The sequence below is a fragment of the Muntiacus reevesi genome, chromosome 3 (assembly GCF_963930625.1).
Source record: "Muntiacus reevesi chromosome 3, mMunRee1.1, whole genome shotgun sequence".
In the NCBI taxonomy this organism is placed as follows: domain Eukaryota; kingdom Metazoa; phylum Chordata; class Mammalia; order Artiodactyla; family Cervidae; genus Muntiacus; species Muntiacus reevesi.
The window spans coordinates 195541222-195563137 of NC_089251.1; positions in this window are offsets into that span (position 1 = coordinate 195541222).

Consider the following 21916-nt stretch of genomic DNA (forward strand, 5'->3'; position numbering starts at 1 on the left):
ATTGAGACAGTGGGACTGAATATTCTCCAAGTCTGTTTTCCTTCCTGTTCGCAATATTTTGAGAAATGCAACAAGGCCGCATCCTCTTAGACATAGATAATTAGGCTGTAGACATGAAAAGGAATGTGTTTCTAAGTTCTGTTGGGCTGAGAATTTTCCAGTGTCTGATGTGCCCTTTTGTTTTAAGGAAAAGGCACTGAGAAATACCTGAAAATTTCAGGCTAGCTAGTCACTTTGACTAGTCACTTTGACTAGCTAGCCTGAATCCACTAGAAACAGAGACTGAGGCAAACTTAAAGAACTGGCTTTTTATTTGTACGATGCAAGCCCAGGGTGGTAACGATGAGGAGAAGGGGACACAGAGAGAGGAAAAGTGCACAGCAATCCAAGCAGTGTGTTACTGTCTGGACTTCTTGCTTCGTGGAAAAAAAGAAAGCGCTTCAAGGTGGGAACTAGGAATGGCAGAGCAGAGTTCAGTTTCCTGAGGCTGCAGGATGGCTTGAGGAGCACTGTCTCTTCCCAGGAAGAGAACTGATGTGAGAAATAGAGCTGCATGCTTTTAGGAAACCTCGGCAAAGAGCCTGGAGCAGTGTCACAGGGACCTGAATTGAGTTCTGTGATGTAATGAAACTGGCTTCCCAGGTGGCTCGGGGGTAAAGGACCCACCTGCCCCTGCAGGAGACAAAGGAAGCCGGGCTTGCCCTCTGGGTGGGAAGGTCTCCTGGAGGAGGGAATCACAGCTCACTCCAGGATTGCTGCGTGGAAACTTCCATGGACAGAGGAGCCTGGTGGGCTACAGTCCCTGGGGTTGCAAAGAGTTGTACATGACTGAACAAATGAGCAACAAAACTGGAGGCTATGTTTTAATGTGCATTTTAATCACACTTTGCCAAGATAAAGTGAGCAGGGGCCAGCAGTGTAATTAGCCTCCTATGGCCCAGCTCCACCCAAAGCTGGATCTCTGAGAAGAATGCAAATACCAGTGTCCTTTTGTGACCTCAGCAGCCAGCGTGGCTCTCTCAAAGTGCCAAGTGAGGTTTGTCTGACTCCAGGGTATTATTTCTGGGCCTTGCCTTCTCCTGTTTGGTGTCTGACTGCAGGTGACCTTGGGTTGAAGTCCCTAAAACTCTTCCATCTGTAAAATGTGAAATATAATGCTTTTGACCTACCTGTCTGTGACAGATGACTCTGGACCATATGAGATCTAACGAGTTAACATTTAGAAAATGCTAGGAGCTATTTTAGAAAATGGCATTCTCTAAACACAAAGGATCGTTATTCATTACCCAGAATGCATACAAATAAAAATACGAGTGTTTCTGAAGAAGACCAGTGCAGGGAGCTGTTTCTGCCCTGTGTGAAAGGCGCTTTAGAGATTAATTCAATGGATAAACTTCTAAAACCCGGCAGTTTCACGCTAATGAAAAAGGGGCCCACAGACTGTATTTTGGTCTGGCGGTCACAGCAGAACTGGAAATGTCAAATCTGTATGATTCACTTTCAGTGCTCCCTCTAGGTTTTATTGAATACCTTCAGGCTATGCAGCCGAGGATTTCTGGAAAGAAAATTATGCTGTATGTAAGTGTAGTGGTATGAGGAATACAGTTTTCTGCATCTGTATCACTCATAATAGATACGTTATAGAGGCTGTCTCCACCAGATATCAGACATCTGATTATTCTTCTTTGGTTCTTCAACTTTTCATCCTCATCAACCAGGTTTAACTCTTTCCTCACTCTGCCCTGCCAATCAGATAGTGTACTAAATAACATTCTCTGAGTGAAGCCAGGGGGTGATTGAACTGTAGGCTTATTATTTTAAAATCGTCTGTCTCTCTCTTTAAATAAGTATACACATACAATTGTAGTTATTTCCCTGGTGGCCCAAACAGTAAAGAATCTGCCTGTGATGTGGGAGACCTGGGTTCGGTTCTTGGGTCAGGAAGATCCACTGGAGGAGGAAACGGTAACCTAATCCAGTATCCTTGCGGAAAGTTCCGTGGACAGAGGAGCCTCGTGGGTACAGTCCATGCGGTCGCAAGAGTCAGACAGACTGAGTGAGCACGCGCGGGAGGTTACAGGCCGGCGGGGCCGGGGTTGACATCCACCCTCAGGCTCCAGCTTGCCGGCGGGTTACGTGCTCCTGGTCATTGCTGGTTAGCGCCCTTCGTTAGGGGTTCGCATCTATTAAACAGCTCAGAAATGCACATCAGTTATGGGCGTTATTCGGGTACTTTAGAGAGGAATCAAAGCAGAGCGTATGGAGGAGGACTCTGTCCTGGGACGCCTCCAGCGGATCTTCCTCGGTTACAGTCTTATTTTCCTTGGGTTTGTTATTCTTGAGAGATATTGTGTTTTTTCCGCTGAAAGTCTGTGCAGCTTGCGCCCAGCAAGCTGATCAGCGCCATTTCTTCCCAACAACGTTTGCTCATTTTATGTCTCTGTGTCACATTTTGGTAATTTTTGTAGTATTTCAAGCAGGTTTCCTTATCTTTGTTACGGTGATCTGTGATTTTTTTTATGTTACTTTTGTACATTTTTTGTATTTTTAAATTGTCATTCACTTTTTTTTTTTTTAAAGACATAAAGTTATGTCATCACCGACTCAATGGACCTGAGTTTGAGCAAGCTTCAGGAGTTGGTGATAGACAGGGAAGCCTGGCCTGCTGCAGTCCATGGGGCTGCAGAGAGTAGGACACGACTGAGCGACTGAACTGGCTGAACTGAATGTTCTGCACATTTAATGGACTGCAGTACAGCATAAATATAACTTTTATATGCACTAGAAAACTAAACATCTCATGTGACTCAGTTTTGAGATACACACTTTATTTCTGTGGTATGGAACTGAAGCCACAGTATGTCTCAGGAATTCCTTTACAAATGTCATGCATTTACTTAGGGTAGTAGCATATGCCACCCCAAACGTATCTCTGGAATGAGGATTATTTTGAGATTGTTGTTTTTAGAAACAGTAAGTATAAGAGAAGCTCTGAAAGCAGAGTGGAAGTTATCTTTTAGTAAGAAAACTTTGCATGTAATAGAAATCTCTGTTTGTAAGGATGCTTACCTCTCTTTGGGCTTCCCCTGTGGCTTAGCAGGTAAAGAAGCCATCTGCAATGCAGGAAACGCAGGAGACACTGGTTCGATCCCTAGGTCACAGAGACTCCGACATGCCTGAGCCACTGAGCACGCACACACACATATACCTTTCTGTACCAAGAAGACAAAGATGACTAAATCAAAATAAACTTGTAGCAATGGAGAAGGCACTGACAAACCTGCGTACAAAATCTTACTCTTATTCACTTTTCCTGGTCACTCCCCTCGCTAGTCTCCTGCATACTCTTCTTTTTTGTCTTTAGCTGAAGTTGGTACTGAAGCTTGAATTCTGCTACCTGTGAAAGTTACATATTCTTTTTTGCTGATTGTCCTCTATTTATACTTAAGATAAGCATGTTAATACATTTCTATTTGTTTTTCTTTTATTAATCTGTCTTATGCTTCCAGGTCTAGTCAAGAACTTAGAAAGGTAGAAGGACAATTATTTTTCCTATCCTACAGTTGAAAACCTTAATTCAAGTACTGAAGACATATCAAGCTTCTACAAGCAAAAGCTTTTATTCTAGAAGGGAGAGTAAGTTAATAAAATGGAAATGGAGATTTAGATGAGGCTGAGTCCCACAAAGGTAATTGATTAGGTTAATACTACAAGAGTAAAAGGGTAGACTCATGTTTTTGATAGAATAATGAACAAAGACTTTTTAGAGAAGTTTTTGTGTGAGCACGCTTGAAGACTGAGAAGTCAGCTGTGCAAAGTGAGAGGGAAAGAGTTTTGCAGACAGAGTGAGAAGTAGCAGCAGAAGCCTCAGGAGGCAACCAAGCTGGATACTTTAAGCAAAATAAAGTACCCAGCTTTACTGGGTACTCATAGCAAAACCAGGAGAGGCTGGAGGACATGGAGTGAAGTGGGATGAGACCTGAGAAATAATCCTATAAGTCCCAGTATGGAATTTGTAATTTATTCCTCATGGAATGAGAGGCCATAGGAGCATATCAAGAAGGAGATTGATGAGATCTTACTTAGAATCAGAAAGTTCACTCTTTCTGCTAGAAGAATAGTAGATAACAGCAGAGTGACATATCTCTTAGTTGGTCTGAGATGGGTCCAATTTCTGACTGTTACAAGCATACAGTAGTTCATGTTCAGTCTTGTCCACTATGTATAATTCCATGGACTGTAGCCCACCAGACTCCTCTGTCCATGTAATTTTCCAGGCAAGAATACTGGAGCGAGTTGCCATTTCCTACTCCAGGGGATCGTCTCCACCTAGGGATAGGACCTGTAACTCTTGTGTCTCCTGCATTGGCAGGCAGATTCTTTACCACTGCGCCACCTGGGAAGCTTTATGACTGTTGTGTGCATGCGTGCTTGGTGAGCTGCCTCAGTTGTGTCTGACTCTTTGCAACCCTATGGACTATAGCCCATCAGTCTCCTCCCATCCATGGAATTCTCCAGCAGGAATACTTTTGTGCTGGTTGACGTGCTTTTCCTGACCCAAGGATTGAACCTGCATCTCAAGTCTCCTGCATTGGCAGCCAGGTTTTTTACCACCAGCACCACCTGAGAAGCCCTGATGACTGTTATTGTGGAGTAATTATTAATGTTAACCTCTCACTCTGAAAAATACAGATTTGGTGGTACATGTTATCCTCTAATTCAAGGGGGCAGAAGCAGGAGCTGAGAGAAAGGGCAAAAAGCCATTTCAATAGTCCAGCTAAGGGATGGAGTTGGCCTTAATTGGTATGATTGTGGCAGAAATATAGCAGAAGATGTTTCCTCAAACCACATTATGACTGGAGATGGAGACAAGCTCAGTTTCCAAGCCCCACAAATCTGAAAACTACGCCCATTCTGTCCCTCAGTTATAGTGTCAGGGTGTCAACAGGGGGTCATCAGATGGGGGTCCTGCTGCTTTCCACTTAACAAAATCAGATACATACTCAGAAATGATGGTAGAAAGGAAAGGTTCCTTCCCTGTGCTATACAGTCGGTCTTCGTTGGTTTATCCATTTTAAATGCAGCTGTGTGTACATGTCCATCCCAAAATCCCTAACTATCCCTTCCCCTCATCTTTCCCTCCAAGCAACCATAAATTTGTTCTCTAAGTCTGTGAGTCTCTTTCCATTTTTAAGTAAATTCATTAATATAATTTCTTTTTAGATTCTATATATAGGAACTATCATATACTATTTTCTCTTATTTGTCTCATTTACTTCACTCAGTATGACAGTCTTTAGGTCCATCCATATTGATACAAATGATATTATTTTCATTCTTCTTACTGGCAGAATATTATTCCATTATGTATATGCATACCACTCTTCTTTATCCGTTCCTTTGTTGATGGGCAATTACGTTGCTTTCATGTCTAGGCTTTTGCAATCTGTGTTGCAATGAAAATTGGAATGCATATATCCTTTTGGATCATGTTTTTCTCCAAACATATGCCCAGGATTGGGATTGCAGAGTCATATGGTAGTTCTATTTTTAGTTTCTTAAGGAGCCTCCATAGAGTCAAAGGCTTTTGACTGTGTGGATCACAATAAACTGTGGAAAATTCTGAAAGAGATGGGAATACCAGACCACCTGACCTGCCTCTTGAGAAATCTGTATGCAGGTCAGCATGCAACAGTTAGAACTGGACATGGAATAACAGACCGGTTCCAAATAGGAAAAGGAATACGTCAAGGCTGTATATTGTCATCGTGCTTATTTAACTTATATGCAGAGTACATCATGAGAAAGGTTGGACTGGATGAAGCACAAGCTAGAATCAAGATGCCAGGAGAAATATCAATAACCTCAGATATGTAGATGACATCACCCTTATGGCAAAAGTGAAGAAGAACTAAAGAGCCTCTTGATGAAAGTGAAAGAGGAGAGTGAAAAAGTTGGCTTCAAACTCAACAGAAAGAAAACAAAGATCATGGCATCTGGTCCCATCACTTCGTGACAAATGGAAAAACAGTGGAAACCATGGCAGACTTTATTTTTTGGGGCTCCAAAATCACTACAGATGGTGATTGCCACCATGAAATTAAAAGACGCTTACTCCTTGGAAGGAAAGTTATAACCAACCTGGACAGCATATTGAAAAGCAAAGACATTACTTTGCCAACAAACGTCCTTCTAGTCAAGGCTATGGTTTTTCCAGTAGTCATATATGGATGTGGGATTTGGACTATAAAGAAAGCTGAGTGCCGAAGAATTGATGCTTTTGATCTGTGGTGTTGGAGAAGACTCTTGAGACTCCCTTGACTGCAAGGAGATCCAAGCAGTGCATCCTAAGGAAATCATTCCTGAATTACTCATTGGAAGGACTGACGTTGAAGCTGAAACGCCAATACTTTGGCCACCTGATGTGAAGAGCTGATTCATTTGAAAAGACCCAGATGCTGGGAAAGATTGAAGGCAGGAGGAGAAGGGGATGACAGAGGATGAGATGGTTGGATGGCATCATCGACTCAATGGACATGAGTTTGAGTAAACTCTGGGAGTTGGTGATGGACAGGGAGGCCTGGTGTTTTACGGTTCATGGGGTCACAAAGAGTTGGACTCGATTGAGCAACTGAACTGAACTGAATGAGCCTCCATGCTATTCTTCCTAGTGGCTGTACCACTTTATATTTCCATCAACAGTGTAGGAGGGTTCCCTCCTCTCCACACTCTCTCCAGTATTTATTGTTTGTGAATTTTTTTCAAGATAACCATTCTGGTTGGTGTGAAGTGAAATCTCATTGTAGATTTTGTTGCTTCCTTTGTTAAGCTTCATGGGCTGTTTGTAAATTTTGGAGACTAACTCCTTGTTGGTCTTATCATTTACAAATATTGTCTCTCAATCTGTGGGTGGTCTTGCTGTTTTATCATTTCTTTTGCTGTTGAGTTTGAGTAGGTGTCATTAGTTTATTTTCATTTTTCTGGGAGATGGATCACCAAAAAAATGCTGCTGTCTGTGTTTTCCTCTAGGAGTTTTATAGTGTCTTGTCCCACATTCAGGTCTTTAATCCATCTTGGTCTTATTTTGGTGTGTGGTTTTAAAGAAGGTTCTAATTTCATATTTTCACACATAACTGTAACATTTTCCTGGCACTGTTTGTTGAGGAGGCTTCTTTTCCAACATTTTGCAGTGTTGTCTACTTTGCCATGGATTAATTGACCATGGGTGTGTGTGTTTATTTATGGATTTTCTATCCTATTCCTTTGAACTGTATTTCTATTTTTGCATCAGTACCATGCTCTTTTGATGACTGTAGCTTTGTAGTATAGTCTGAAGTCAAAGATCCTGATTCCTCCAGCTGCATTTTTATTTCTCAAGGTTGCTTTGGCTATTCAGGGTCTTGTGTGTCTCCATACAAACTTTAAATTTTTTTTTTGTTCTAGCTCTTTGTAAAATTCATTGGTAATTTGATAGTAATTTGATACAGATTGCATTAAACTTGTAGATTGCCTTGGGAAGTAGAGTCATTTTTTTCAACACTGATTCTTCCAATCCATGAACATGGTAGAGTTCTTTTGTCTCCTTAGGTAGGCTTATCCTTAGGTATTTTATTCTTTTTGATGCAATGGTAAATGGAGATGCTTATTGAATTTTTCTTTCTGATCTTTGTTTGTTAGTGTATAAAAATGCAACAGACTTCTGTGTATTAATTTTGTAACCTGCAACTTTACCAAATTCATTGATGAGTTGCAGCAGTTTGTTGTAGTATATTTAGGATCTTTGTAGAGGACTGTGTCATCTACAAACAGTGACAGTTTAACTTCTTTTCCAATTTAGATTCACTTTACTTCTTTTTCTTCTCTGACTGCTGTTGCTAGGACTTCCAAAACTGTGTTGAATAACAGGGGTGAAAAGGGACATCCTTGCCTTTTTCCTGATCTTAGAGGGAATACATTCAGCTTTTCACCAATGAGTATGATGTTAGCTGTAGATTTGTCATTTATAGCCTTTATTATGTTGAGGTATGTTCCCTCCATACCCACTTTCTGAGAACTTTTATATAAATGGGTGCTGACTTTTGTCAAAAAACTTTTTCAGCATCTATTGGGATGATTATTTATTTTTTATTTTTCAAATTACTGATGTGGCATATCACATTAATTAATTTGTGGATATTGTTAAATCCTTGCACTCCTGTGGTGAATCCCACTAGATTATGGTGTATGATCTTTTTAAAGTATTGTTGGATTCAGATGGCTATTTTTTGTTTGTTTCTTTGTTTTGAGGATTTTTGCATCAATGTTCATCTGTGATGTAGGCCTGTAACTCCGTTGTGTGTGTGTGTTTGTGTGTGTGTGTGTGTGGTATATATCTCTGGTTTTGGTATCACAGTGTGGCAACTTCATACAATGAGTTTGTGTTTTCCTTGCTCTGCAAGGTTTTTGGAACAGTTTCAGATGAACAGCTCTTAACTTGTTCTAAATGTTTGATAGAATTTGTCTGTGAAGTCATTAGGTCTTGGACTTCTATTTGTTGGGAGTATTTAAATCACAGTTTCAATTTCAGTACTTGTGATTGGTCTGTTCATATTTTCTATTTCTTCCTGTCTCAATCTTGGGAGATTCTGTTTCTAAGAATTTGTCCATTTCTTCCAACTTGTCCATTTTAATTGCACACAGTTGCTCAGAGCAGTCTCTTATGATCCTTTGCATTTCTGTGATGTCAGTTGTAACTTCTCCTTTTTTATTTCTAATTTTATTGATTTGAGTCCTCTCCCATTTTTTCTTGATGGACCAGCTAAGGGTTTGTCAAGTTTGTGTATCTTTTCAAAGAACCAGCTTTTAGTTTCGTTTATCTTTGCAATTGTTTGCTTTGTCTCTACTTCATTTATTTCTGTTCTGATCCTTATAAATTATTTTCTTCCAGTAACTTTAGGATCTGTTTGTTCTTCTTTCTCTAGCTGTTTTATATGTAAGATTAGGTTGTTTATTTGAATTTTTCTTGTTTCTTGAGGTAAACTTATATTGCTGTAAACTTCCCTCTTAGCACTGCATTTGCTTCCTTCATACCAGAGGTTTTGGATCATGGCACTTTCATTTTCATTTGTCTCTAGTTTTTTTGTTTTTTTTTTCACCTTTTTTTTTTTTTGCAGTGACCCATTAGTTGATTTATTAGCATATTGTTTAGCTGTTGTGTGTTTGCATTTTTAACAGTATTTTCTTGTAGTTTACTTCTAGTATCATGGTTTTGTGATCAGAAATGCTTCTTGATATGATTCCAATTTTCTTAAATTTATCAAGTCTCATCTTGTGGCCTAGCATGTTGCTGATTCTGGAGAATTTTCCCTGTGCACTTGAGAATGTGTAGTCTGTTTTTGGATGAAATATTCTATAAGTATCAGTTAATTCCATCTGGTCTGAAGTGTCATTTAAGGCTTGTGTTTCCTTATTAGTTTTCTGTCCGGATTCTGGGTGATCTGTCATCGATGAAAATGAGGGAGGTGTTAGGATCCCCCACTGTTACCGTGTTGCTGTTGATTTTTCCCTTCATGGTTTTGCCAGCGTTTACCTCACACATTGACATGCTCCTGCCTGTGCTCTGCTCAGTCACTCAGTCAGGTCTGACGCTTTGTAACCCCACGGACAGTAGCCCACCACATCACTCTGTCCCGGGGGATTCTCCAGGCAAGCATACCAGCGGGGGTTGCCATGCCCTCCTCAAGGGGGTCTTCCCAGCCCAGGAATTGAGCTGGGGTCTCCTGCATTGCAGGTTGGTTCTCCACCTGCTAAGCCACCAGGGAAGCCCCAGTGTGCTCCTAAGCAGGTGCGTATATATTTATAATTGCTATATCTTATTCTTGGGTTGAATCCTTGATCATTATGCAGTGTCTTCTTTGCCTCTTATAATATTCTTTTTTAAAGTCTATTTTGTTTGCTATGACTATTGATATTTCAGATTTCTTTTGATTTTCATTTGTGTGGGATAACTTCTCCCATCCCCTTGCTTTCAGTCTGTAAGTATCCCTAAGTATGAGGTGGGTCTCTTGTAGACAGTGTATATATGAGTCCTGCCGAAATCACTGCAGATGGTGACTGCAGCCATGACATTAACAGACACTTGCTCCTTGGAATGAAAGTTATGACCAGCCTAGACAGCATATTACAAAGCAAAGGCATTACTTTGCCAACAAAGGTCCCTTTAGTCAAAGCTGTTTTTCCAGTAGTCATGTATGGATGTGAGAGTTGGACTATAAAGAAAGCTGAGTGCTGCTGAACAATTGATGCTTTTGAACTATGGGTTGAAGAAGACTCTTGAGAGTCCCTTTGACTGCAAGGAGATCAAACCCGTCAATCCTAAAGGAAATCAATCCTGAATATTCATTGGAAGAACTGATGCTGAAGTTGAAACTCCAATACTTTGGCCACCTGTTGCAAAGAACTGACTCTTGGAAAAGACCCTGATGCTGGGGAAGATTGAAGGCAGGAGGGGAAGGGGACGACAGAGGATGGTATGGTTGGATGGCATCACTGACTCAAAAGACATGAGTTTGAGTAAACTCCAGGGGTTGGTGATGAACAGGGAGGCCTGGTGTGCTGCAGTCCATGGGGTTACAGAGTTGGACACGAATGAGCAACTGAACTGAACTGAACTTATCCACCCTGCCAGTCTATGTCCTTTGGCTGGTGTATTTAACCTATATTTAAGGCAATTATTGATATGCATGATAATATTACAATTTTCTTAATTATTTTGGGTTTATTTTTTGTAGATCTTTTCCTTCTCTTGTGTTTCCTCCCTAGCATGTCCTTTAGCATTTGTTGTAAAGCTGGTTTGGTAGTGCTGAATTCTCGTAATTTTTACTTGTTGGTCAAGTTTTTTTATTTTTCCATCAAATCTAAATGAAAGATCTACTGGTTAGAGAATTCATAGTTGTAGTTGCTTCCTTTTGATCAAATACACTGTGCCATTGTTTTGTGGCTTTAGAGTTTCTGTTGAGAAATCAGCTCATAAACTTATGGGACTTCCCTTATGTTATTTGCCATTTTTCCCTTGTTACTCTTAATATTGCAGCATTGTCTTTAATTTTTGCCAATCTGTTTATTTGTCTCTGTGTGTTCATCCTTGGCTTTATCCTGTCTGGGACTTTCTGTACTCCTTAGACTTGGTTGGCTATTTCCTTTCCCATGCTAGGGAATTTTTCAGGTAAATCTCTTTAAATATTTCTCAGGTTCTTTCTCTTCCTTTGCTCCTTCTGGGACCTCCTTCTAAAATGCAAATGTTTGTGCAGTTAATGTCCCAGAGGTCTCTTCAGTTCAGCTCAGTCACTCAGTCATGTACAACTCTTTGCGACCCCATGAACAACAGCATGCCAGGCCTCCCTGTCCATCACCAACTACCAGAGTCCACAAAAATTCATGTTCATTGAGTCGGTGATGCCATTCAACCATCTCATCCTCTTTTGTCCCCTTCTCCTACCACCTTCAATCTTTCCCAGCATCAGGGTCTTTTCAAATGAGTCAGCTCCTCACATCAGCTGGCCAAAATATTGGAGTTTCAACTTCAACATTAGTCCTTCCAATGAACACCCAGGACTGAACTCCTTTAGAATGGACGGGTTGGATCTCCTTGCAGTCCAAGGGACTCTCAAGAGTCTTCTTCAACACCACAGTTTAAAGCATCAATTCTTCTGTGTTCAACTTTCTTTATAGTCCCACTCTCACATTCATAGATGACTACTGGAAAAATCATAGCCTTGACTGGATGGACGTTTGTTGGCAAAGTAATGTCTCTGCTTTTTAATATGTTGTTTAGTTTGGACATAACTTTCCTTCCAAGAATTAAGCGTCTTTTAATTTCATGGCTGTAATCACCATCTGCAGTGATTTTGGAGCCCCCCAAAATAAAGTCAGCCACTGTTTCCACTGTTTCCCCATCTATTTGTCATAAAGTGATGGGACCAGATGCCATGATCTTAGTTTTCTGAATGTTGAGCTTTAAGCAAACTTTTCACTCTCCTTTTTTGCTTTCATCAAGAGGCTCTTTAGTTCTTCTTCACTTTCTGCCATGAGGGTGGTGTCATCTGCATATCTGAGGTTATTGATATTTCTCCCAGGAATCTTGATTCCAGCTTGTGCTTCTTCCAGCTCAGCATTTCTCAAGATGCACTCTGCATTTAAATTAAATAAGCAGGGTGACAATATACAGCCTTGATGTACTCCTTTTCCTATTTGGAACCAGTCTGTTGTTCTATGTCCAGTTGTAACTCTCCTGACCTGCATGAAGGTTTCTCCAGAGGCAGGTCTGGTGGTCTGGTATTCCCATCTCTTTCAGATTTTTCAACAGTTTATTGTGATCCACACAGTCAAAGACTTTGGCACAGTCAATAAAGCAGATATAGATGTTTTTCTGGAACCGTCTTGCTTTTTTGATGATCCAGGAAATGTTGGCAATTTGATCTCCGGTTTCTCTGCCTTTTCTAAAACCAGCCTGAACATCTGGAAGTTCATCTGAAGCCTGGCTTGGAGAATTTTGAGCATTACTTACTAGTGTGTTAGATGAGTACAATTGTGTGGTAGTTTGAACATTCTTTGGCATTGACTTTCTTTGGGATTGGAATGAAAACTGACCTTTTCCAGTCCTGTGGCCACTGCTGAGTTTTCCAAATTTGCTGGCATATTGAGTGCAGCACTTTCACAGCATCATCTTTTAGGATATGAAATAGCTCAACTGGACTTCCATCACCTCCAGTAGCTTTGTTCGTAGAGATGCTTCCTAAGGCCCACTTGACTTCACATTCCAGGATGTCTGGCTCTAGGTGAGTGATCACACCATCGTGAGTATATGGATCATGAAGATCTTTTTTGTACAGTTGTTCTGTGTATTCTTGCCACCTCTTCTTAATATCTTCTGCTTCTGCTAGGTCCATACCATTTCTGTCCTTTATCGAGCCCATCTTTGCATGAAATATTCCCTTGATATGTCTAATTTTCTTGAGCAGATCTCTAGTCTTTCCCATTCTATTATTTTCCTCTATTTCTTTGCATTGATCGCTGAGGAAGGTTTTCTTATCTCTCCTTGATATTCTTTGGAACTCTGCATTCTTATGCTTATATCTTTCCTTTTCTCCTTGCTTTTCACTTCTCTTCTTTTCACAGCTATTTGTAAGGCCTCTTCAGACAGCCATTTTTCCTTTTTGCATTTCTTTTTCTTTGGGATGGTCTTGATGCCTGTCTCCTGTACAAGGTCACAAACCTCCGCCCATAGTTCATCAGGCACTCTGTCTATCAGATCTAGTCCCTTAAATCTATTTCTCACTTTCACTGTTTAATTATAAGGGATTTGATTTTGGTCATACCTGAATCATCTAGTAGTTTTCCCCACTTTCTTCAATTTACATCTAAATTTGGCAATAAGGAGTTCATGATCTGAGCCATAGTCAGCTCCCAGTCTTGTTTTTGCTGACTGTATAGAGCTTCTCCATCTTTGGCTGCAAAGAATTTAATCAATCTGAGGTCTCTTAGGTTGCCTTAGTTTCTTTTTATTCTTTTTTCTATATTGTTTTGAAGCAGTGATTTCCACCATTCTGTGTTCTAATCAGTTATTCATTCTTCCACCTCCGCTATTCTGCTATTGATTCCTTTGAGTATATTTCTCATCTCTGTGTGGTCTATAGTTCTTTTCATTATTTGGTAAACATTATTTGCATCTCCATTTTTTCTCCAAGATCCAGGATCATCTTCACTATCATTATTCTGAACTCCTTTTCTGGAATATTGCCTATTTCTACTTCATTTCATTGTTTTTCTGGCATTTTATCTTGTTCCTTCATCTGGGACATAAATCTCTGCATTTTCATTTTTATTAACTTTCTGTGGTTGTGGTTTTCCTTCTGGAAGCTTTTGCATCATAGTTCTTCTCGCTTCTTCTGTCTGTCCTCTTCTGAATGAGGGTAAGACGATTGTGCAAGCTTCTTGATGGGAGGGGCTGGCAATGGGCAAAACTATGTCTTGCTCTTGTGGGCAGGGCTATGCTCAGAAAAGCCTCAGTTTGACTGCTGATAGGTGGGGCTGCACTCCATCCGTTAGTTGTTTGGCCTAAGGTAGCCCAATTCTGAGGTGTATAGGCTCTCTGGTAGGGCTTATGATGACCTTCAGCAGGGTTCATGATGACTTTCAGCAGGGCTCACACCAAGGCTCGCTTCTCAGGACCGCTGCTGCCAGTGACCCTGTCCCAAGATGAACCATTGCCATCCCATGCCTCTGCAGGAGGCCCTCCGCCTCTCGCGTTCGGTCTGTTCAGTCTCCTGCGGGGTCACTGCCGCTCGCCCCTGGGTCCTGGGGCACACAGTGTTCTGTTTGTCCTTTCAAGTGTGCGCTCTCTGCTTTCCCCAGACCTGTGGGGGTCTTGCAATCAAAGCCCACTGGCCTTCAAAGTCAGACTCACTGGGGGTGTCTAGCCAGCCCCTTTGAGGGATCCCCATACTGGGAAGCCTGACATGGGAAGCCTCAGAACCTTCACAACAATGGGAGAACTTCCTTGGATGTTATTTTTCTCCTTCTTGTGGGCTGCCCACCCAGGAACTATGGAATTTTATTTTATCGTGATTGTGCCCCTATTGCCTTCTCATTGCAGTTTCTCCTTTGTCTTTGGACAGATGGTGTCTTTTTGTGTGTGTGTGTGCATTCAAAAATCCTCCTATCTATAGTTGTCCAACAACTAGTTGCAAATTCAGGGCTCTCACAGATGTGTACACATCTTTCTAATGTGCCATCTTGAACCAGTCTCCCTACCCTCTGCATTCTTAACACAAACCACCTGAGTATTCATTAACTTAGACTTAATTCATTTTTTTTTTATTGTGGTAAAAGTTACATAATATAAAATATACAATCTTAGCCATATTTAACTGCACAGTTCAATGAACTTCTCTGGTGGCTCAGATGGTAAAGCGTCTGCCTACAATGTGAGAGACCTGGGTTTAATCCCTGGACTGGGAAGATCTCCAGGAGAAGGAAATGGCAACCCACCCCAGTACTCTTGCCTGGGAAACCCCATGGATGGAGGAGCCTAGTAGGTTACAGTCCATGGGGTCACAAAGAGTCGGACTTGACTGCGACTTCACTCACTCACAGTCACATTGTTGTGCAACACCCACCATCACCTATCTCTAGAGTTATTCACTTTCCTAAACTGAAACTCTGTTTCCTTTAAACACTAAGTCCCCATTCCCTCTCCCTTCTACCCCGACCCTACAGCCCCTGGCATCTACCAATGCTTTCTGACTATGAATTTCACTATTCTAGGTACCTCATATAAATAGAATCAAACAGTATTTGTCTGTATATAATGTATACTGGAATGCATTTTTAAGGTAAATTTAGTATATGTCCTACAGACCATGCCTTCTTATTTTTTCTGCCATGCTGTAGAGTACATTCTCCTAGTTACCTATTTTATATATGGGAGTTTGTACATGTCAGTCCCAATCTCCCGACTTATCCCCCTACTCCTTTCCTTCTTGTTGTCCATACCTCTATATTTCTATTCCTGCTTGCAAGTAGGTTCATCTCTATTATTTTTTCTAGATTCCAAGTCAGAAAGAGATTAAAAAAATGCTGTGTATCAATGCATTTATTCACTTAGTCTTAGTTAGGAAATAGTCTTCTAACTATCCTGTAAGAAAAAGAGCTCTTATTGAGCTACATGGTTATTTATCCTTTCACTAAATGATCAGCAGCAAGTATGCCTTTGAAGTTCTTACCTCTGCTTTATAGCTCTTCTCTTTTTCTTCCCTCAGTTGTCAGCCATCACTCTCTGCTTCCAGCAGCCATGGCCCCATTTAACTTGTGACCTGTCCCCAAAATTTTGAACCATGATTTGATTCAATGAGTTGTAATCTGTACCTTTTTTATTTTTTTTTACTAGAGATTGACTCTGACATAGGTTCTTACTTTAAAAATTGGGAAAAACAATGAGATCACACTAATGTATAGAGAGAATCACTATATATATATATATATATATATATATATATATATATAGTATATTATATATATACCACACATGTTTACAAATTTCAAAGGTGAAAATCGGGGTGCACATTTTTAGCCTCAATCCTACCTTACTAGGGAGTCATTGTCAACCCTTAATCCCTCAGAGAAGCTTTTGCAAGCCCACTGATGCCTTCTTCCCTGAGAGCTAAGACACCCCTTTTCCACCACACACATGTGCACCCTCACTAGGTAGCCCTCTAAGCTCGCTGCGGAGAGGCCCTAAACTGAGTTAAGACCACTTTCTTCCTAGGACCCAGTCAGACTAACCCCACTGTGCCTTTTATCTCATCAGTTATCGATGTTTCCCTCACTCTGAGTCATCAAAATCCCTTGTTTCGCAAGGCATTCCTGCCATTATGGCTAAAAGTTTGCCTGTCATTGCTCTTTTCTTTATTCTGCCTTCTGACGTATGCTGTTCAACTAACTAGCTGCTGTTGAGTGGGAAACCACTCTTCTTCCTGCAGAGAAATAGGCCAAAGGCACTATAGCTGCTATAAAAGTGAAGTGTGCACAATGGAAACGCCCAGATGGGGCTGCCCTCCTGTGTGCACCCCACAGGGTGCAGGGAACTCTGGCTGCCTGGAAGGCCTCTCTTCCCCTTCCATATCTGCAGCTATTTGTTCTATCTCAGAGGTTCTTAATTAGGCATCTTAATTAAGATGATCCGTAGAACTCTTATACTAGACAGAAGCGATGGCAGTGTAGAATACTCATCCTGTCTTCACTCACTTGAGAGAAATAGATGATTTCTCCATGGTAGTAATAAATATTTGGTATCCTTTATTCATTACAGAAATAGATGGGGAAACAGCGGAAGCAGTGTCAAGACTTTATTTTGGGGGGCTCCAAAATCACTGCAGATGGTGATTGCAGCCATGAAATTAAAAGACGCTTACTCCTTGGAAGGAAAGTTATGACCAACCTAGATAACATATTAAAAGGCAGAGACATTACTTTGCCAACAAAGGTCCATCTGGTCAAGGCTATGGTTTTTCCAGTGGTCACGTATGGATGTCAGAGTTGGACTGTGAAGAAAGCTGAGTGCCGAAGAATTGATGCTTTTGATCTGTGGTGTTGAAGACTCTTGAGAGTCCCTTGGACTGCAAGGAGATCCAACCAGTCCATCCTGAAGGAGATCAGTCCTGCGTGTTCATTGGAAGGACTGATGCTGAAGCTGAAACTCCAGTACTTTGGCCACCTGATGCGAAGAGCTGACTCGTTGGAAAAGACCCTGATGCTGGGAGGGATTGGGGGCAGGAGGAGAAGGGGACGACAGAGGATGAGATGGCTGGATGGCATCACTGACTCGATAGACATGAGTTTGAGTAAACTCCGGGAGTTGGTGATGGACAGGGAGGCCTGACATGCTGCGCTTCATGGGGTCGCTGAGTCGGACACTACTGAGTGACTGAACTGAACTGAACTGATTCATTACAGATACTTATTTCATATTTTCTTAATTTCTTTTTCAAAAAAACATAGGCTAGACCTCCATATCATCATTTAATAAGTGCTAATTAACCATACATATATGAAAAAATTTTGCAATTTGTCCATTTACTTGCCCTGCTCCCAAGAGATAAGCATTAAGCCTGTTCACCAGCCACGTATCTTTCCTCTTCCTCCCTCCACCCTCCCAGCAGTTCACATTTATAGATAGATGTTCACAACTGCAGCCCCACCCACCCCAATAAGTTCCAATCTTGATTTCAAACAAAATGAATGCACTTTCTGTAGTCCACCTCCATACGGCTTGGCTACTATTAACCATCTCCAATTTATTCTACTTTCTAAGCCCTGTCTCTAACTATGTAACTAAAATTATGTGAATTGCCTTTGCCCAAGTAAAGAATTAAGTATGTTTTCTCTGTCCTTCATTATGCTATTTCTAAATCAATTCAGTTGATGAGTGCCTGTGTTCTCATTTATATCTAAACATTAAGTAAACCTCTGTATATTACAAATAACTATCAATACTGGAGACAAGACACTCCCTCACTCCCACGTTATAGATGTTATTGATTTAGTCATTACTTTCTGAATTTCTCATTGTCTAGACTTGAAGATTCGCTTTGTGCAGTGTTTGTGATAATTGTTTTGCTGAATTTTAAATAGAGTTCTCAGTAAACCTTGTATCACATCCAAAGCAGGGAGTATAAGAACATTGTTTCCATTTTCCAGTGATCAACTTTTGTTTCAGCTCAAAGAAAATCATTAACTATCCTCTTTGTGGGTGACATTTGATCACTAATTCACTAATAGAATGGATGGAAAATGTGTTATCCATTCTACTTCTCTCCACTTTCAAAAACAGAAATTGCTCAAGTGAAACTTTTGAAACCAGTAGGGTGATAGAAAGTGGATCAGAATAACAAAAATTTGAGCTTGGGCTTGCTGTGTATTTAGAGAGATTATACAATTTCTAATGTAAATCAGAGAGGGGATGAAGCATTAACCCTGAAAATCAAGGCAAAGGGGCAAAATCCAGGGAATTTGTATGCACAAGTCTGACATTCAGGAAGGTTTTTTTTTTTTTTTTTTTAATGTATGTTAGTTTACTTTTTGTCTTTATTTGGAAAGGGGGTTGTTCTGTTTTCCCTCCTCCTCATGCATGGTGCAGCAAGGACTTATTTTATTTATAGTGTCAGATATAACCAAAAGCAGCCGCCTACTTTCTATAGATTACCCATAGTGAAGATGTCTAGTGAATAACATATTCTCCTTTTCTGGTAATACTATAGGCAGAAGATGGCACCTATTAGAGGGACTGTTGCCAAGTCCATATGCTCCTACCATCCATTTTATAAATTAAGGCAAGTTACTCAGCCTCGCTGACATTCGACTTGCTACAGCAAACTGGACCTAATGCTTCTTTCAGCCACAGAATTTATCAGGCAAACAACAAATATTTATTGATTTTTCAAAATATTATTGATACTGAAGCCTATCAAAAGACACTTTTCCAGCAGAAACTACAAGGAATTGAATATATTCAATGCTTCTTTTGAAGGAGGAGTTAAGAGATATGTGAGTAGGACCAAAGTGAAGTATTCTGATGAGAACAGTGGCCCTTTGAGAAGGGAAACTAGAGTTGAGTAACTATGTCTAGGGTTATTTGTGTGGTATATGCATGCTCAGATGCTCAGTTGTGTCCAACTCTGTGATCCCATGGGTATAGCCCATCAGGCCCCTCTGTCTATAGGATTTTCTAGGCAAGAGGTTACTATTTCCTTATCCAGGTATGTTACATATACTCACCTATTATTGTGTATTTCCAACAGAAGTGAAAGGAAATTAAGTTTGACCATGGTCATTTATTCCAGTGCTCTTTCCACACATTGAAGGGAACTTTAATGACCAAGGAAATAAAGTAGAGAACAATAGGATAGACTTTAGGGTCAGACAAATCTGGATTCCAATGTCAATTCTATTATTCTTTCTGTCCTTGGGCGTGTGATTTAAACTTTCTTTTTCTTGATCTCTTTCTCTCTTTGTAAAGTGGCAAAAATAATACCAGATAGCTTATAAGGTTTTGTGAAGATGAAATAAAATAATATTTGTAAGACATATGGCCAGATGGTTGCTACATAATGAAAACTCAAAACACTTTAATTGCAATCATGATGACAGTTCTAAGGAGTTGATGATGGTATGTTACCATCATGATAACATGGTATGATGGTGTGAGGATGACACCATCATGATGATGGTGACCATGATCATGGTGTTTGTGATGGTGATGGTGGTGATGGTGGTGATCTTGATTACTCCATTCAAAACAAAATTTCATTGATATTAGTTACAGGGTGACCTGGCATGTTCAAAGAGTTATGAGTCGGGCTGCTCAATGTTCAAAGCGCATACAGCAGGGTATCTCATGTTCTAGACTCCTAATCTGGAGATCTTGCTAGATGCATCTCAATCCTACTCTTGTCCCACACAAATCACTATATCCCTACAAGAACTTGACACAAAATATGGAAGTGGTGTATGATCAGTCATCATAATAAGGATAAAAATAAGACATCCACTTTTGACAGCACAACCACATCGAGACCCAAGTACCTCAGCACAGTGTGACCATGGACTAATACCTCCTTTGTGACCTTTGTATTTAATTCACAGACGTTGTCCCTTGTTGAGTTGGCCTGCCACAAACGAGACTCTGATCTGTGTACCCTCATCCAGTCACCTTTATACTGGCTTTTACTGTGATCTTCTTTGTAAAAGTTATTGTATAGCATGTAGCACTGTTCCCTTTACCTTCAGAACTAATGTAAAATATCCTTCATACTCAAACTGTGGCATGAAGGGTTGTGATTATATATAAGCACATATAAAAATGGGTTGAAAATAAATGAAGGTATCTGAAATCTTTTTGAGCACTGTTGGTGGTCTTTGTTCATCTCTAGCTGTGGGTATTTCCATTGTTGCAGATGCCTGATGATGGTGTAACCATGTCTCAATCAAACATGTGCTTCTGCTTTCTGAGCCACAAGATAAGAAAGAAATGCTATTATGGAAATAAAACCAGTGATTTACTTGCTGCTATTTTTCCTACCTTTCCAAAACTATAATAGGTGGTATAATAATAGACTTTATTGATATACTGTGTCAAACTAAATTACTCATGTGTGGTGAAAATGAGGGGTCATAAAATGTGTAAATATTTTTCTATCAGCCAAATTTTTATAAATGGAGAAATATTGGGAACAGAAGGCAGAAAAAATGGCACCTCATCAGTGGAGTTGGGCATAGGTTAAATAAAGTATAACTTGAAGCAATTTCTGTGAATACTGAGATGGTTTCTACATACAGGATCACCTATACCACCTTTTGAGAATGAGAAATCTAAAAGCATGATTCAAAGAATTTTGGATTTCTGGAGAACTGACATTGGGTGACCAATTTTGATTCTTGGTATCATAACATAAAAAGACAATCACCCTTACCACCTATCCATTATTATTTCATAATAGAAACAATGGCTTAGAACAAGCCTGGAAAAACACAATTTCAGAATAATTTTAAGTTGTTACGTTGAGTACATTTAACTCTCTGAAAAGCTTATAACGCTGCCCTTGTAATTTTAATTTTGCTGCACACTCATACACACCCTGCTCTGCAGAGCAGCATTCGTGAGCCACGACTTTGGCGTTTGATGAAGCTGGTGCTTCAAGGCCAACAGAGACTTACCTCACAGACTCCTGGTGACTTTAGCTCCCACACCCGCTGCACATTCAGCAGGTGTGTTCATGATGAAGTGTCCTCGGCTCTTAGTTAGCAGGAAGACTCTAACAGACTTTGAGCGCATGACAGGCTCCCACATAGAGGCTGCCTCTGAGGGGGAAATAGCTCCGCTAACCTCAAGTCAGGCCAATTACTTAGTACCTGATGAATTGGAATCTCACCCTTTTCTTTGGCAAGCATATTTCACAGTGCACTAAAAAATGGCTTTTTATTTAGCAATATTGGGGGGACTCCTTTCTTTATTTTACAGCCACTCGGTGCCTGACACAGTACAAGCTCGTACTATCACTTCTCAAGCCATTAAATGCTAACTTCATTTGCTGGTATGAATTATGCTTTGCTCTTTTAGTTTTGTAATGAAAAATAAGTACAGGTTATGCAAGCAATAACCTCTGTGTTCAGCAGCTATCTTTCTAAACGGTTTATTATGCCACAGTCTGGTACTCCATTAAATATAGATTACAGATTGCTGAATAAATGAATATCAACGAAGCGTCCCCATCCTTCTGTATATATCAAGGCAAATAATGAACTGTGGCATCTCATGAAAATGGAAAACTAGGAAGAGTGGGTCAAGAAGTAACTACACATTTGTCTTATCTCATGCTTCTTG